Here is an 11,444-nt window from a genome sequence, read left to right on the forward strand (position 1 = left end):
CTTAGCTTTTAAGAATGACTGAAGTCTGCATTTACTTCTTCTAAGTCTCTCCATGGCCACCTTCCATCTTATTTTATTCTTCTAAGTCTCTCCACAACCTTCTCCTCCCTTCTTATTGCTGCTTCCTCTTTATTGTCCTCTTTGTTCTCTCTCCACATCAAGTACTATTCTGTACATATGAGGCTGCCTTATGCCAAGTAAGTCAGACTGCTAGATCTGCCCTTTTTAAAAGAAATAATTGAAAATCCATCTTTTTCTCTCTCTTTTACATTTTCCTTTTGACATTGTCCTCAAACTGTTTTCAGTTCACCCAAAACTAAATATTGCCCAATGTCCAGTATATCTTAGTTGTGTGTACAGTTGTGGTGGTGGTGGTTGTTATTACACCAACTCTGTACATGGTGGTTTGCAAAATATGTATTTGACAGATCTCAACTTCATGGGGCCTTCAATCTAAAATAGACACAGGGAAACAACAGAAGAAAGGGGTGACTGGATGAAGACAAGGGGAAGGGGATTATGTGAACTTGGCTCAGTTACAATAGGGTCTTGCGACTAGGGGGATGTTCCAAAGGCTTCTTGGAAAAGGTGGATTTTCAGGAGAGAGTTAAAAGAAGGGAGGTAGTCACACAGAGGCATTCTGGGAGGCAGGTCCAGGCATACGGAGCATAACATTCAGTTATGACGATGGTATGATGTCTCTACCAGCATTTAAGATCCACAGTTTAAGGCATCGGTTTAGGAAAATAAAATTGTCAAAATGAAAGGAATTGTAAACAGTAAAGTCAGCAGGAAATTTAATACAGAAAATACTGACAGTGACAATAACGTGATTGCCACTGTCAATACTCCTTGCATTTAATTTCCCTCTGGCCTCACTGTTTAAAATCCCCATGCAACACACACACGCATATATGTGTACCATCTATATACGTGAAACTTTGGATAACACTTCATTTATCTGATAAAGTGGACTGTAGTCCATGAAAGCTTATGGCATAATAAATCTGTAAGTCTTTAAGCTGCCACAAGACTGTTCTTTTTGGTACAACAGATTAACACAGCTACCCCTCTGGAAATAGTCACACAGTCAAAGCTAGTTGGGATTCACTTGTATTAAGCCAGCTGCACAACACTTATTCACATTAACAAACCCATTGCAACCTCCTCAAGTGAGTAATAGCTTTGGAGTTAGTTCTGTCATCACCTCTTATGAATTTGCATTCTTTTTTTAAAACTTAAAAGTGCCATTCAAACCATTTTATCTCCTGAAATTATCTCCTGCATAGTTTATTTCCAAAGATACCATGGCATATCTTGTTTTATTTATGATTCTTCTAAAAACTTTGATCTGGATGCCAATTATGATAAAAGCAGAATTTCTAATGAACACATGGAACTATACAGGTAGTTTAACAGCCAGTTTGTCTAGTTTTAGTGTGTGTGTTTTAAATGGGCGTAGGCATTTATTTTTAGTTGTGTAATATCTAGCTGAGTGGGGTTACAATGCTGTGTCTATTTTGATATCTTAATTGCTAGCAATCCCTGAAATGCCAGTGGTACCTTACAGGCACACATCAGAACTAATGAAAGCACAGGAGAGGTCTGTATGCTCAGTAATTTATATAATACATGGATCTTTGTCCATGCAACAGCTTTGCCATAGGCTGCCTGTAAGAATTTCTTTCTTGGATCAGTCCAATGCCCATCTAGGGCTCCTTCACATGGGACTTTTATGGCATGCTCGTGATTGGTCACTCACAGAAGTTTGAGGGTCCCTTACATGATGGCATCAACCTCCAGAGCATCTCCCACAGTTTTTTACCTTTATCCCACTTTTTAAAAGATCGGAGATAATGTAGTATTTAAATGTAAATCTGTGTTAATAGCCATGTGAAATTGTGCAGTTCTGCTGTAACCACAGCACCATGAGGTAAATATAGGGTGGCTTTATATGATAAGCTACTCCATCATGGAAAGAGGGAAGATAGTCTGGGCTAGTCTCCCCCTCCCCTTGCCTAAGCTACCTTGCAGGATTTTTCTATAATGGACCCCCTGCTCCTCTGCCTAAGCTACCTTGCAGGGTTTTTCTGTAATGGACCCCCCTCTCCTCTGCCTAAGCTACCTTGCAGGGTTTTTCTATAATGGAAAGAGACACGTATGCTGCTCTGTGCTCTTTGGAAGAACGGCAGGATAAACATGTAATATGGAGTTGATGTTACATATTCTAGGTGGTTCTCTCTGACTGGGTAAATTGGGGCACCCTCTCTCCTACCTCAGTGGAGTCAGCAGGATGAGGAGAAAAAGAAAAAGCATAGCAAATTCTGACAAAGCATCCCCCTCTCAGCATTTTCTCCCCCCTCCCCCCAATTCCTCGACCAAGCAGAGAGAGGCAGCAAATTCTGAGGAGGTTGCAAAAAGGCTGCAAGAACTTGCCGAGAAAGACAGCCCCAAAAAAACAGCCCATGTCAGCCCGTGTAAGGGAGCCGATCTTAATCCTGAAAAGAATCCATAATCAGAAGCCCCAGTAAATTGTGGGATACAAAGCCCCATGTGAAGAAACCCCTAGTCTAGCATTCTGCTTCTTCCACCATTAGCCAACCTGATTCCCCTAGAAGCCCATAAGCAGGGCATGATGGCACTGGCACACGCACCAGCTATTCCTGTTTCCTGGTGCCTATCCCTTTTGGGGATGCTTTGCAAATGCTTGTTAGTGTGCGCACATCTTCTAGTTGCAGCTCCCTCCCCTTTTGTCTTGGGCAGGGGGAAGATCGGAAGATAGGCAGCTGCCTTATGCTGAGTCTGACCACTATACCATCTTGCTCAGTATTGCATAGACCTGCCTTCTGCAACCTAGCGCCTCCAGATGTGTTGGGTGACAACTCCTGGCTGGGCATGATGGGTGTTGTAGTTCAACACTCCTGGAGGCTGCCAAGTTGTGGAAATGCTGGTTTACACTGACTGGCAACAGATCGCCAAGGTTTCAGACAGGGGTCTTTTTCCTGCTTGGAGATGTCAGGAACTGAACCTGAGACCTTCTGTATGCAAAGCATGTGCTCCGTCACTGACTTACAACCCTGTCCCCAAATCAACGGGACGGTAGGCATATGCATCTGGACTCTAGTACATCAGTTTTCAACTAGTGGGTAGGAAACCAAAACCAGATCACGGATCAAACTTAAGTGAGTTGCATCAGACCACTTTTTTAAAAGTGTTGGTAAAATGAACGGAAAAGAAAGGGCAGAAAGATGGGAGGGTGGAGTCATGGGGGCTGTCTTCACAAGCAATTTGATGCAAAGTTACAGCAGTCTGAGCTCCTTCTTGATAGATGACATCGTCACCAATCCGCCGCCAACCAGCTGCTTCGCTCTTGAAACGCTGCATTGCCTGAAACTCCTTTTACTCCAACTTCTTTACTTAAAGCAGCTCCCTGGCAGTTTTGCCACAGTGTGCCATCCCCCCCACACATTAATTCCTGGGCATGCCTCTGTGACTTGGCAGTGACGTGGTCAGGGCGGTGGGATGCCCCATTCCCTTTTGTTTCCCCAGTCAAAGTACTTTTTCCCATATCTCCCCTTTCTGTGCACATTTACTCCAAAGTAAGAAATAAATCTTGCTCCCCTGCAGTGAATCTTTAACAGATCTCAATGCATATGGAGACACAGTAAATCGCTAAATTATTAAAGCGTTTAAAGGGTTAAAAGCTAACTTCAGTAGCTCACCAGAAAGTGCTCCTTCGCTTCTCTGTGAAACCGCTGTCTCAGTGCTGTGCTTCTTTGATGTTCTGTAGTTTCTCTGTTGTTATGTAAAGTCGCAGTAGTGCTAGTTCAAGATCACGGAAGCTTCTCATGTAATTGCAAGCAGGGAGAAGGAGAAAGGGGGGTAGAAAGGAAGGTTGGAAGCAATAATTCCCAGCGGTGTAGTGGTGGCGGGTTGCGCTGGGGCGTTACTCCAGCACTTTTTTTGAAGCCAATCCCCAGCCGGGTCGCAGTCTGCTAGGGAAGGAGGAGGGAGCAGAGGGAGTGTGGGTGGCTGCCTCGTGGCTACTAGCCAGACACAGGGAGTGAGAGAGGGAGCCTGCGGGAGCTCTGCAGCCTCCTCTCACCCCCCCTTCTCTTCCTCAGCTTGGCTTCTCCGCCCATCCCTGCTCCATGCCTGCACTCCTAGTGCTGCCCTTGTCTCCTGCAACACCGGCCACCCGTTCAGGGCTGCTGCTGCTGGCCACGGCAGCAGCGGGGGGGGGGGGGGGCGGGGCTGCCACCCTTATTTACTTACGGAGCAGGGCAGGTGGCTGGTTTTTGTGCCATTTTTTAGGATTTATCACACAGTTCTATTCATATTTACGCAGAAGTCAGTCCCACTATGTTCAATTGCCAATTGGGCTTTCTCCCAGGCAAGTGTGCATAGGACTGCAGCCTTAGCTGCCTTCCCAAGATCTCTGTAAATTTAATTCGAAATAAACACCCATTGGATTGCACTATTAATTCTTGAACATTAATTTGTACCGTAAGCAGAATTGCCAAATGCAACCTGCTCTGTCAGCTACACTTTTTGGTACAAGGCTGGCATGTATCTGGGCAAACAAACCCTGGTGGAGGGAAGGGAAACAAAAAAAAATCAGTTGTGGGGAGAGGAGAAATAAGGTGTGTGTGTGTTTCAATCCAGCTGGGTATGCGGACATTTCTGTTGCAGGATGGAAGAGATATAATGAAGGAGCTTAGGAAAGGCTAATGGGTAATGTTGGGGCACTAAGGGAACGTGCACGGGGGCTGTTTAAATGAGAAGGGATCTGTCCATAAAGGCTGAGTTGAGAGGTTGAAGCTTCCATAGAGTATCATATTTTGAAAGCCTAAAATGTTTGTGTTTGAGTGAGTGAGTGAGTGAGTGAAAAAGATTAACACCTCTGCATTTTTTTTTCTTAGACATCCAATTGAAATACCACTGTCTTACTCTCAGCTGCACTGTTTTTGGATCCCAGTTGAAGGCTGTGTAACTTACAAGGTTGTACAATCTTAGAAGGGGCGTGGCTGTGAGGGAGCATGGCTGTGGCTGTCACAAAGGGACCCTGCACTTCTGGATTTGCCACCACACTACTGATAATTCCATGGCACAGCGCTGGAATGGAATGGGGTGACATTGAGGGTAGGACTGCTTTCATGGGAAGCCTTCAGATCCTGCACTCCAGAATTGGGGATTTTGATTTCTCAATTCAAAAGTATGCACATTGGGGAAAAAGTGGGGGCAGATAATGTAGTAGCAGGAGGGAGCCTTCAGAATTGTGAATTAGTTGCTCTCCATTCATAATAACGTAATAGCAGGGGGGAGCCTGGACGGGGGGGGGGGGCAAACAAGTCTCTCTCATTGGTTGAGCAACCCCTGCCAGTCTGATAACATTCAGTTCTACTTCCCCCACCCCACCCAGTAGTATGTTCCTTTCAAGTACTGTGTGACCCATGAAAACCAGATTTCAAAGGTACAGTGCACTCAGATTTTCTTGCTTTGTGTGTCCCTGATGGACCAAAGCCAATACCATGAAAATCCAGGTAACCCTCCGTGAAGATCCCCCCCATGGAGAGAGATAAGGAGAAATTGCAGGTGGGGGCTGCAGAGAAATACAAAGACAGACATATATATCAAAAACATAAGAGAAAGTTCCTTCTAGCAGATTGGGGCTAAAGCTGGGTCCAATGTCTGAAAGGGTTGGAGGCTACTGCTCTAGTCTACACACATGTAAATACAGACACATGGATACAAAATGCCGGTGGAATTTGTCACTAGATGTGGTGACAGGGAATGGCTTGGAGGGCTTTAAAAGGGAACTCATGGGGGATAGGATAGGAGTTGGATAAACATCTTAATAAAATAGAAGTTAAAACAAGTATGTGACCCAGTAGTGGTAAAGAATGAATATAAGGCACAAGAGTTGGAAAGGAAGATTGAAGAATTAGATAATAAAGAAAGGAGGAGTGGGTTCAAAATAAGATGATTAAAAGAAAATGTAAAATGAGCCAATCTAGGAGAATATTTAGAAAGGGACTATTCATCTTTAAATAAAATTTACTGCAGAACTGGCTCATTTTTTATTACTCCAGGGATATTAAAAACAGTTTAAAAAGCAGAAATGACCATTTATTTTTCCAGATCATATCCCCATTTATCTGGAAAAACATAACTTTGAAAACAAAACACAGGAAGTCTGGAGGCTCGACAGATTTTTATTAAAAGATATGGACTTCATAGCAAAAATATAAAAAGAATTATGGGAGGTTTAAAAAAAATGAGAGGAAGTATCTAAAACAGCTATTTGGGATGCTAGTAATGCATTTACACAGGGACACTTTATTACCATTTCTTCACAGATAAATAAACCAAGACAGAAAGTTAGGGGGAAATGTATGAAAGAAATAGAAAATCTAGAAAAAAGACAAAAATAAGAAAGATAATATAGATTTTGTTCAATTAAATACAGTAAAGAAAAAAACTAGATGCTTATAGCACAATCTTATGCATGTGGTACTTATCCCCAGATAAGTGGATATAGGATTACAGTGTTAGAGAGCAATCCTATGTGCTCTGAGTGAAGTCTCCAATATTGGAGGCTGTGCTCTATCCTATGCCCCTGTCAATAGAAGTGTGGTGGGATGCAGAGCTTCCTGTATTTTTTTTTCATCCACAGACAGAGAAAAAAGCAGTCCCTTGCCCTGGTAGCCATGGGAGGAAGACATTCAGATGTGCTCTTGAGCATGTCTAAATGTTTTCATGGGACGAGGTTGTGGTTGGGGGCTGCAAGGCTTCCAGGGTGGGTGGGAGAAAAGGGTAGGCTGGGGACCTTCAATTGGATCTCCTCTTCCAAAGCTGAAGTTCTGCCTCCAGCCTTGGAGAGGGAAATCCACTGCATCTTATGGCCCCTGGGATACTGTCTAGGGGCCAGTGGATTGCTCTCTGATTCTTGACCTAAAAGGGAATGGTGTATTCAAAACAAAGATATTCCAAATAGTATGATCTTTGAAATTAAAAAACAAGCTTCAGGACAAACTGTGACAGAAAGAGAAAAATAAAAGAAGAATTTATAAACTATTATAAAGAACTTTATACAACAGAGCAAGTAAAATCTAAATATATTAATTTATGTATGACTCTAATCAGACTGCCACAGTTAACACAAGAAAATGTTACATATTTGGACAAATAAATTGATACTTGATACTGTTTCAGAACAAACAATATATTTGATGATGGTGATGATGATGATGATGATGATGATGATGGACCCAGACAGCTTTACTGCAGCACATTACAAAAGGTCTATAGATATATTGGAAGAACTACTAACATAGGCCATAATTAAGATTCACAAGTAAGGTAAAATTCCATCAGATAAGGTGCTAGGAGAAGAATATTTGTGAGGAGACTAAATAAGATCATAGCCAAATATATAAACATAGATCAAACTCATTTGTAGTAAATAGAACATAAATCCAACACAGACTTGGCATGCTTAAGCCCATAGATTTCAACAGACTTAAGCAAATTTAACTCTGTGTTGGATTTAGCCCTGGGAGTTTAACACTGAAAATCTGAAAAATTAAATATTATTGCATTTAGAAAAAGAAAGCAGATTCCAGCAACTTGTATTTTCTTGGATACAAAAAAGCCTATGACAGATTAGAATGGAACAAATGAAGGCATGTTTAAAAATAAAGGCATGTTGATTGCTGGGAGTATTTTCAGAACTTGATAAATGTATATTTAAGTCCAGGAGCATCTTAGACAAGGGGGATTTTCAGAGGTTTTTAGTTTAAAGAGAGGAGCTAGACAGAGGTGTCCCCTTTTTGCATTATTGTTTGTCATCTCAGTAAACTACCTCTAGCATCAACTGTTGTGGGGGGGCAGGGGAGAACAGATTAAAGAAGTAAAGATTTTGAATACAGAGCACAAGATAGGCTTGTACACAGTTAATGTGTGTGTGTGTGTGTGTGTATATGACAGATGTTAATAAATAAGTGGAGTTTCTACATGATATAAGATAAAGATATGGGGAAATGGCAAGGTACAGAATTAATAATGATATGACAGAAATCCTCTCGTTTTCTTTGAAAAGAAAGATAGAGCAGCCACTTATGAATATCCAAAAAACAGGAAATGTATCTCCAAAAAAGACAAAAGAGAACAGCAATTTGCATAAAATGTGCATATGCTAATTTATATGTATAGATATAGATTTAGAAATAGTTATTATAATTTAAATAGAAATACAGTACATCTCAACCTAGTGTGGAAGACTGTGAGCAGGTGACCTGTGTGCCTACTCAGTCTGCTGTCCAGGTGCTTTGATGGGCAGCCTCAAGGCCCCAGCTCTTGCTCCTGTGGGTTCTTTATCTTTAAACTGGACTTGGACTGAACAGAGGGCAGTTGTCTGGTAGCCCTTTAAAATAGAGGCCTGTCCTCTGTAAAAGAGGACACATGGACACCCTATGTAATATGGTGTGGAAGAAGGAAGAAAATAGATATCTTGGTGTAAACATTAGTGGGGGGGAAACCAACAGTTTATATAAGAATAATTAATTTTAGAAAATAAAGGAGGATTTAGGAAATAGGATGAAACTGAGATTTCTCACTGCCCAACCTTCCTGCATAGAACAGATATGTCTGAAGGGAACTTCTGCTTATGCTCAAGGGAATGCAAGTAGAAGCCTCCTTTAGACTTCCTCCCTTGATGCAATTTTCTTTATTTTCTTTATTTATTTGTGACATTTATATACCACTGAATATCACAAAATCTCTCAGACATAAGAAGGTGATGCAGGAAGACTGAGAAGGCCAGAGTGCATGCCCTGTGCCCCTGACATGCATCGATATACCTCAGGAGTCCCCAACCTGTTTAGGTCAGTGGGCACATTTGGAATTTTGAGAAAGTGTTGTGGGTGCTCTCACAAAATGGCTCCTATGGGGGTAGGGTTGCCCACATGAAATGGCTGCCATGGTGGGTATGGCTGGTCACAGAACACTCATTTCCCAGAAGGCAAATGGTGAGACTAAAAGAAATGTAACTTGCCCAAGAATCTAAATACAAGGCAGAGGTAGGGTCTGAGCTCCAAATCATGAAACCACTCTTTTGAACCCAAATAAAAAATGGTGCTGGAGGGCAGCAGTTTGTTTTGCATCATGCCAGCATCCCAGTTAGAAAAGTAATTAATTAAAACTTCTTAAGAAATCAAATAAAAGTCAGGAGGGGCAAGGAGCCTGGCAGGTGCCAAGAGAAGTGTTTGTGGGCACACTGGTGCCTAGAGGCACCATGTTGGAGACTCCAGAGAACAGTGCTTTAGTTCTTGTACATATGTACACATGACTATAGAAAAGGTCTCATACTTTGTATGGAGACCTTGATTCTCATACGTATGTAAGAATTGTCACACATCTGGCAATACTGGTACAAGCTCTCCCTAATGTTCATCAGCCCCATAACTATTGATAGACTTGCTGTGGGCATGGTGCCATTGAAAATTATATATAATGAATCACTCAGGCTTAGTCCCATCAACACCGGCTGAAGAATGTTTATATTCAAGGGCTATTTAGTAGTAACAAAGTGGATATGTTCCTCATTAGTACACTGCGGTAAATCATTGTTCAGTCAAAGGGGCATTTTATTTAGTTCACTGCTCTGCAGCAACTGCTGTTAAATTCATTCAGTGTTGCCCTCCACTTACACACTGGTGGTTGCTAGTGGTTGCTTGCATGCATGTTCCAGACAAAATAGTGGCCTCTTTGTTGTGTCCTTAGGAGCCTTTGAAATAATAGGCACGAGACCTAATGTTTTTACAAAAAGCCAGCATGGCCAGCAGAATATATATAATGTCTGGTCACAACACATCCTTTCCGCCAACTCACTCCCTTGTTGTAGACCAACAACATCTGGAGAGCCACAGGCTCCCCAGCCCTGCTGCAGACAATGCTAGGCTAGATCAGCCTTCCCTAACCTGGTGCCCTGCAGATGTGTTGGAGTACAACTCCCATAATTCTCACTCAGCATGGCCATTGAGAATGATAGGAATTGAACTCCAACACATCTGGAGGTTGGGGAAGGCTGGGCTAGGTAGTACAAGGCAGCTTCCTAGGTAACGATTTAAAGAGTAAAATGTAAATATGGCACCGTCACCCAGCTGAACCCAACTCAGCCTCCCTTCCCGCAGCTCTGCATGCCTGCTATCTCCAAGGGGCCATGATTGCTCTTGTCCCCACTCCTTTGGTTGTTCCCCCAGGGAGCATCGACAAAGGCATATACGTTATCAACAGCAAATGGATCTGCCACTACTAAATATATCCTCATCACATTCAGGAGGTCATGTTACAGATCTGCAGAACAGACAACCAGTGAATGAAATTAGTGCTTTTCATCCAGGCTTTTTGTTTCTATGTTTGTTTGTTTTTGGTCACATGATATTCCTGCACAAAAGATACAATTTGCCATTGCAGGCTCTTCCCCCTGCTATCATCATTGCATGGGCTCTTGAAACAGCCCTTCTTTTCTTCACTCCCCACAAATGCCTCCAAATTGATATCTAAATATCCAGAAGCTCTTGCTTTGCATAAATATCTTTTAGGAGAATTTGATCTCTCCACTCTGGTTCTTCCCCACGTCCATTAGCCTCTTTTTTATGGCAGCCAGTCTGAGACAAGTTAATGAAGGGTCATGTTTCTGTTGACTCTGGGATTGTGTTGGTAAACAAAAGAAACAAAGGTTTAGGCAGGCATTAGCGAGATCATTGCCAAAGAGCCACTATTTTCTTGTTTGTACTCTAATCAGCATATGAAATTACAGTCCAGTTGCCTGCCGGTTAGGAAAATGCACAGGCTTTCCCAGCAAACAGCCAGTGTTTGGTTCAGGGCTGCTAATTAAAGTCTGGGGAAGGCAAAAAGACATTGGGAAAAAGGGACAATAAAGGGAATATATGGGTTTAAACATCTAGTTTAAATGGGGTTGGATCCAGATTTATGCTGAATCAACTACCTTGATGGACATGGACTTCCCCACCCTGTCCTTCCTATGACGGCCCCACCAACCTCCTGAAAATGCAATACAGAGAGACGGGAGATCCTGCTGACTGGGGTGTGCTGGGGTGTGGGGTGAGCGGTGACCCCCCAGAATCAGGCGGAGGGACCTTCCTCTTGCAGAAGGTCCCTTCTGCTCAGAGGAAGCAGATGCTGGATCTGGCCCAAATATGTTCAAATATTCCATAAATATCTCCTTGTGTTGAGTAGATGGCAGTTCTAGTCCACCAGTTTTAAAATGTTCTACCATCCTTCCCACACTGATTTGTCTGCTGAGGGACTCTTCCACATCTGCTGAGGAAGTCCCATGTGTAGCACAGAGCTCATTCCCATAACACCATGTCATAGTTTGGTGTTATGTCTGAATTAGGAACATAGGACGTTGCCTTATA

General features: G+C 42.6%; 1 long non-coding RNA gene across 1 annotated transcript in view; it reads right to left on the reverse strand.

Moving 5' to 3' along the window:
- LOC146350369 (uncharacterized) overlaps positions 1-3,919 on the reverse strand; it is a 43,404-nt gene extending 39,485 nt beyond the window's left edge. Inside the window, exon 1 of the long non-coding RNA XR_014789267.1 lies at positions 3,723-3,919. This is a non-coding gene — a long non-coding RNA (uncharacterized LOC146350369). The remainder of the gene's footprint in view (positions 1-3,722) is intronic.
- Positions 3,920-11,444: the final 7,525 nt, after the last annotated feature.

The sequence above is a fragment of the Heloderma suspectum genome, chromosome 3 (assembly GCF_057233095.1).
Source record: "Heloderma suspectum isolate Gila_16-S chromosome 3, 16-S_ref, whole genome shotgun sequence".
NCBI classification, from domain to species: Eukaryota; Metazoa; Chordata; class Lepidosauria; order Squamata; family Helodermatidae; genus Heloderma; species Heloderma suspectum.